Genomic DNA, 7,327 nt, shown 5'->3' with positions numbered 1-7,327 from the left:
CTTTCTTTCTTTCTTTCTTCCTTCCTTCCTTCCTTCCTTCCTTCCTTCCTTCCTTCCTTCCTTCCTTCCTTCCTTCCTTCCTTCCTTCCCTCCCTCCCTCCCTCCCTCCCTCCCTCCCTCCTTCCTTCTTTCCTTCCTTCCTTCCCTTCCTTCCTTCTGACAGTGTCTTGCTCTATTGCTGTGTTGCCCAGGCTGGAGTGCAGTGACTGCAGCCTCCTCCTCCCGGGTTGAAGCGATTCTCATGCCTCAGCCTCCCAAGTAGCTGGGACTATAGGCGCCTGCCACCATGCCCAGCTAATTTTTGTATTTCTTTTTCTTTTTATTTCTTTTATCTTTTTTTTTTTTGAGATGAAGTCTCACTCTTGTTGCCCAGGTTGGAGAGCAATGGCGCGATCTCAGCTTACTGCAACCTCCACCTCCCGGGTTCAAGCGATTCTCCTGCCTCAGCCTCCTGAGTAGTTGGAACTACAGGCACCTGCCACCATGCCCAGTTAATTTTTGTATTTTTAGTAGAGACAGGGTTTCACCATGTTGGCCAGGATGGTCTTGATCTCTTGACCTTGGGATCCACCCGCCTTGTCCTCCCAAAGTGCTGGGATTACAGGTGTGAGCCACCATGCCTGGGCCTAATTTTTGTATTTTTATTTGAAATGGAGTTTCACCATGTTGGCCAGGCTGGAGAATTGCTGCAATAGTTTTTCAACTGGCCCCTGTGCTTCCTCTCTCTTGCTCTCCTCCCTTCTCATCTGCACCTAGCAGCCAGAGTGATCCTAACACTCTTAGCCTTTACTCCCTCCTCCCTCAGAGCATCAGCCTGTCAAAACACCAGATTACAACAAATTTAGTTTCAAGGTCTTAGCGTTATTGGCAACTCTAGAATCAGGCGATACACTCATTGAATCAGGAACAGATTCACTACATAAAATAGAAAGAGTGTTCCAATGAGCTGGGTAGAAGAGGTTAGTTTTATAGACAGGAAAGGGCTGTCGAAAGCAGGAAGAAGTTAAGAACAAATAGAAGGTTGATTTTTTTTTTTTTTTTTTTTTTGACCCAGGGTCTCACTCTGTCACCCAGGCTGAAGTCCAATCCCACAATCATGGCTCACTGCAGCCACCACCTCCTGAGCTCAGGTGATCCTCCCATCTCAGCCCCCCAAGTAGCTAGGACTACAGGAGCACACCGCCACACCTGGCTACTTTTTGTATTTTTTTGTAGAGACAGGGTCTCACTATGTTACCCAGGTTGGACTGGAAGCCCTTGGCTCAAGCAATCTGCCTGCCTCAGCCTCCCAAAGTGCTGGGATTACAGGTGTGAGCCACTGCACAGGGCCAGACTGGTCATTTCAAAGTTACTTTCTATATACGGCCAGAACAGGGTGTTTGACATCAGGTTTCTTCAGGTTACTTTTTAATGATGATTAAAACAGGGGGAACTTCATTATCATGAGCATGGTTACTGTCTGCATTATCACGCCAACTGAAACTGTCATGTTTGGGAATTTGGCTGTTAACTCTGTCTCCAGGAGTCTCAAAGGTCAGATAACAACTTAGTTTCGGTTTGAGGAAATGGAACTTTCATACCACAGATTCCATTTTGGTTCGGTCTGGTCAGCTGGCACCTAGTGCAGGAGCTTAGTCCAAAACAATGGCCTCCCATAGTTTTTATTTAACAAGCCCAACTCCTTACAGTAATCCTTTAAGGCCTATGTGATCTGCACCCGTCCTGGCTACACCAGCCTCCAGTGCTCCAGACACAACTGATCTCAAACACTCCTGACACATCCCCCTGGGGATTCCTCTTCCTGGACTGCTCTCCTCTCAGCTGTCTGCTTGGCTCACTCTCTCCTCCTGAGGTCTTAGCTCAGATCTCACCTTTCACTCACCTGTCCAACCTATTTAACACAAACTTGCCCATCTCTGATGCTCCTGATCTTCCTGATGTTCTATGTTTTAATTTTTTCAATAGCACTTATTTCTTTCAGACGTTGTATATGTTTCTCCTATTTGTGAGGTTCAGTGCTACTGTCCCCACCCACATTGTCCCAGGTGAATTCCACAAGGTGGGGATCTTGGTTAGGTTCACTGCTGTACCCAACCCCCTAACACAGGGCCTAGTGTGTAGGTTTTCAGAAAGTGTCTGTTAAATGCATGGGTGGAGGAGGAAGCATTTTCCTTCTGGCATTGCTGGGGAAAAAGAGCCTAAGGTCCTCACTAACCAGGGTTCCACATTCTCTGTAGTCCAGCTGGGAAATACTATTAAAAGGACCATTCTTGTAGCCCTGATGGTGGCCCCAGCATCTGGCAATCAGGAAGGCCTGGAAGTGCTCTGCCCAGGGAATGTCCCAGGACCATGTGCAGTCTGCAGAAGGAGGCAGTGAACATGCTTGGCCTGGGCCCCATCTCAGGAGCCTTCAGATCTCCCTGGGACCTGCACAATCAAGTCCAAAATCTTTGTCTGATGTCAAGGCTAGTGCTTTTGCAAATAGGACCCCATACATCTTCTAGCCCTCATACTCCTCCATTCCCTTTTCATTTCCAGAACATTTCAACTTCTATGCCTTTGGTCTTGTGGGCACCCTCGTGTAATTAGGATAATTTCCAGCCAGGTATTCCCTCACCCTTGTTTTATAACTGAATCCCACTTTCTCTGGGACACCACTGCTTGGTCACTCTGCCCTGTGTTTTGAGAGGAGGTTGGGTGGAGCATGGGACATGGGTCAGTTACTGCCTTCACATTTCCCTGGTCATGGTGATTCTTTTAGGGGTGGGCACATGACCCAGGCAGAGCCAATGAAGTGCGATGTCACTAGAACATGCGAGAAGACAGGCATGAAACTGAAGCTGAGAGGGTTTGAGATCTGGAGCTACTCCTTCCTCCACCCAAACTTCAGAAGGTGAAGGAGATAGCGCATGTGAGTGAGCAGATCCCGAGGGCACTGTTTGGGCCTCAGAAACAAAGCACCTCTGAAGCTTGTCCCAATCTTGGATTCAACAGTTACAAGAACCAATAAATTCCTTTCCATGTGGAGTCATGTTGTTTTGTTACTTGCAACCTAAAGATTCCTGACTGATATACTGTGCCCAGTGCTTTTCTCTTCATGTCTCTAATGCTTGGCATTCTCCCTGCCCCCCGACACATCCACTGAGAAGCCTTTCCCCAGGGAGCTGCCTGCCCACATGGCATCTCTCTTTCCCGAGCTTCTAAAGCACTCAACTGCTCTTTCCACCTCATAGAACTACCTGGTGCAACCTGCACACGTCCCACCATGTCTGCCCTGCACAATTGAACGTGGAACCTGGCACACAGGAAAGGAAACGTTTTGGTGGATGGAATGGAGGGTAGGAGAACAGACGGCTGGGTGAACATAAGCTCCATGAGAGCAGGGACTTTGCCATGTGTAAACTCTGCATCCCCTGTGCTTCAATACATGCTCAGAGTATAGTAGATTCTTTTCAGAATGAATGGATAAGTTGTTTTTTTTTTTTTTTTTTTTTTTTGTGAGTGAATGGCTGATAGAGGATTGAACAGGCAAGCAGTATTCTGCCCACTGTTTCTTCTCCCGCTGTTTCTTCTCTTCCCCTGAGCTTTTGATGGCGTAGTCATAGCACATGTATCACGTGCCGTCTGGCGGTCTCTTGATGTAGCACAAGTTGCCCTGTGCCTTCCCCACATCCAGTCTCTCTCAGCTCTGCCTTTAGTTCTCTCTCCGCAAGGCCCCCAATTCCCCACCATCAGGAAGGACTCTGAGCTTCCTAGTTCCCTGGGAAATGAAGCTCTAGATCTGAAGGTGGATATTTGTTTGAGGATGTGGAGGATGGAATTCTACTTCAGAGCTCTGGAAATCTTGTCCTACAAGGAACTTCTGTTCGTTTGCCAGCCTGGCTGGTGAGATACAGCCTGAGCTGCACCAACAGGGTCTAGGTGCTCGGAGGCCCTGACTTTGTGCCCATGATGCACAGAGAAGATGTCAGGCAAGGGACACCCAGCAGGGCTTGTCACACCAGCGTTGGTGGATTTGTGTGTGTCTGTGTGTCTATGTGCCTGGGAAGTATGTGTGCATGTGTCTGTGTTGCTGTGTGGGTTGTGCATAGTATATATGGTTGTGTATGTGGTTATGATGCAGCTGTGTCACTGTGTCCAAGTGGGTCTGGTTATGTGCCTGCAAGTTTCCTATTCTTTCTTTTTTTGAGACAGAGTCTTGCTGGATTGCAGTGACATGATCCCAGCTCACTGCAACCTCTGCCTCCCAGGTTCAAGCAATTCCTGTGCCTCAGTGTTCTGAGTAGATGGGATTATAGGCATGAGCTAATTTTTGAATTTTTAGAGACAGGGTTTCACCATGTTGGCCAGGTTGGTCTCAAATTTCCGAGCTCAAGTGATGTGCCCACCTCAGCCTCCCAAAGTGCTGGGATTGCAGGCGTGAGCCACTTCACCCAGTCCTATTTGTTCTTTCATGCCTTTCTCTGTGTATGTGTGAGTGTGTACTTGCTGCAAAAGGCAAGAATATAACAAGTAGTGCCCTGAAGCCTATGTCCAAAGGAGAGGGCAAGGGCTAGCTGCAGGTACCTCATTCTCTGTCACTGTCTTAGATGCTATATAGTTTGAGAGCAGCTTGGCAGCTCTCACAGCCCAGGCCAGGATAAAGCCCTCTCCATCCTAGCCTTACTTTCTGGCCTGGGCCTTGGTTCCTCCTGTTGCTCTCTGTCTCCCCAAAGGCCTGACAAGGTCTGGCTCCCTGACTGCACTGCTCAAACCTTTCCCAGGGGTCTCAGGAAAGCAATCAGAATTCCTCTGACCCTCAGGCTCTGAGGCAAGGTGGATTCTTCCCATAGGCTGACCTAGGGGGAAGCGTAGAAGTTGCTTTGCCCATGGGCAGGACTGCTGCCCATGCTCAACGCCGTGAAATGTGATGTTTTGACTCCAGTCATTCTCTATGAGAAAAGCATCTCTTTTCTTTCCCAGGTGCCTGAAATTCCACCATTGGAAAGCCACCCCGATCTTGCTTTATTACAAACCATCTTTAGAGAGAACACATTTAGTGGACTTTCCTCTGAGGTCCTGATGAGGAAAAGGATGAGAGGAAGAAAACATTTGGCATAGAAATGAGGAATAGGGGGCAGAATGACTGGGTTGAGCGGGTGGTGACTAGAGGCATCCTTGGTGGTCACAGTCTTCCTCCTGCCTCAAGGCCTCTGCCAGGGTTGGCTGCAGCAGTCCTCATTCAGGGGGCAGAGAGCTACATGGGCCATGGGCCCCTCTCATGCCAGCAGGTGAGCATGGGGCATTGGGCTCCCTGCCCACACTCCAATCCTTGGGGCCTCTTGCTTCCTGGAGGGCCTGTAGTTATGCTGGATATCGCTGACTGCAGGATGGTACACTTGCATTCACCTCACACCTCACCCGCTGAGGCTTCCCTCAGTCCCAAGCATCTCCTCTGGGGCTCTCAGAAAGGCCACAGGGTCCATTAAGTTCCTGTCGGCACATGGTCACTCCCATTTGAGACCTTCTGGTCCTGACTCAGGGAACTCAGGCCCTCAGCCCCACTCCAGCCAATCCACAGGCCAATCCTGGTCCATATTCCCTTGGGTGTGAGGCATAAAAGGAGACATAGCACCAAGGTCTAGGGAGGGCCAAGGAGGTGTGTGAAGGCTCTGTTCCTGCTTCCCCATCACCCCAGCCCCATTGTACTGGGCACAGGGCCTGGCTGGGCAGAGATGTCATTGGTACGTTTCCCATGGACAGTCTTCCACCTTCCAGCCCCTTTCTCCTCCTTCCGTGCCCCCTACTCAACTCTTCTCCTTGTGCTCCTGGTCCTTGTGGAATAGGCTGGGATATCTCAGCTTCTCCTAACCAGGCAGAGCTTTATCAAGCCCCAGGCAGACATCAGCATTTATGGGCAGCTGACCTCAGAGAAAGGCAAGCCCTGGCCCAGGGTCACACAGCTAGTTGGGGACAGACTCTCACCCCGGCTCAGACCCCTGCCTACTCTCTTGGCAGAGAAGAACAGGCAGCCTCAGGAGAAATGTGAGGCTGCCAGCGATGTAAGATAGAAGTAGCGGAGAGAAGCTCCACTGGCTGGTCACTGGGTCGGGGGTCCATGCAGCCTGGGCCGACCTCCTCCAAGACCCTCTATCCAGTTCCCACAGTCGTTCTTTCTCCTGTCCCAGCTCCAGCTGGGGCCCTGCCATCAGCCAGCTGCAGCTATGTCAGCCACCCCCTCACCCTCTTGCAGCACTGGTAAGCACGCTGGGAAGGGGCGTTGTCTTCATTTCACAGATTGGAGGGCTAAGGCCAGGAAATGATTTGAGGACAGAAAGCAAATTAGCTGAGACTAGAAGTCAGGTTTCTAACATTTAATCTTCACTTAGGGAATTGGAGGTCAGAAATGAATAAAATACCATGCCCCAGTAGGCTTCAGTCTGGGGAAGTGGGCAGCAGGCAAAAACCAAGATACAGAAAGCAACGACACATAACAGATATGCTATGATACAAATGGTGCTGCAGGAGCTCCACAGTTTGGAGGCCATTTCTGGCCAGAGGATGGAATGAGTGAAATCCAGGAAGTCTTCCAGGAAGGAGTAGCTGGCACTGGCATGGGCGGGAAAAGCAATGCTTCTACTTTAGGGATGGTTTCATTGGAGAAAGTTGGCAAAGTTGGGGAGTTTGGAGACCAACCGTGACAAAATTTAAACATCAGGTATGTGAAGGCAAGGGGGACCATCTGTGACAAAATTTACATGTCAAGTGTGTGAAGTCAAAAGGGAACCAGGAAAGTAAAAGAGTAACAATCAGAAGTGCTTTTGGCAAAAAAGCCTCTGGCAGCAGCGTAGAAGAGAAATGCAGAGGTCACAGGTATAAGAATGACAGTAGGAGAAGGGAAGAGGGTACACATTTCAGAGGCATCACAGGGGGTGTACTGACAGGACGGGGGCCTGCTTGTATGAAGGTGAAAGAGGAGGAGGGAGAGTGTCTCTGGGAGATGGGGTGATTGGTAGTGTTCTGAGCAGAGAGAGCAGGGAAATCAGGAGAACAAGTGGTTCAGGGAAGAGGCAGGGGCTCAGATGCCAAGTTCTGCATTGGCCAAGCTGAGTGAGAGGTGCTGGGAGACTCCCATGGGGGTCTGGGGATAGCAGAAAGCTCTGAGTTCCGCAATGATCATGGAAACCAGGGGAGGGTTGACAGTACCCTGAGGTGGGGGAGACATGGGCACTGAGGAGGGATCTTGAATAATTCCGACATTAAAGGCATCCTGGCTGGGTGCAGTGGCTCATGCCTGTAATCCCAGAACTTTGGGAGGCCAAAGCAGGTGGATCACCTGAGGTCAGGA

General features: G+C 49.9%; 1 protein-coding gene across 1 annotated transcript in view; it reads right to left on the bottom strand.

Annotated features, from left to right (window-relative positions):
* Window positions 1-7,327, bottom strand: part of LOC111555603 (7-alpha-hydroxycholest-4-en-3-one 12-alpha-hydroxylase) — a 20,507-nt gene that overhangs the window by 10,494 nt on the left and 2,686 nt on the right. The window lies entirely within an intron of this gene.

Source organism: Piliocolobus tephrosceles, chromosome 2 (genome assembly GCF_002776525.5).
Source record: "Piliocolobus tephrosceles isolate RC106 chromosome 2, ASM277652v3, whole genome shotgun sequence".
Lineage (NCBI taxonomy): Eukaryota > Metazoa > Chordata > Mammalia > Primates > Cercopithecidae > Piliocolobus > Piliocolobus tephrosceles.
This window is presented reverse-complemented; position numbering and strand designations above follow the sequence as displayed.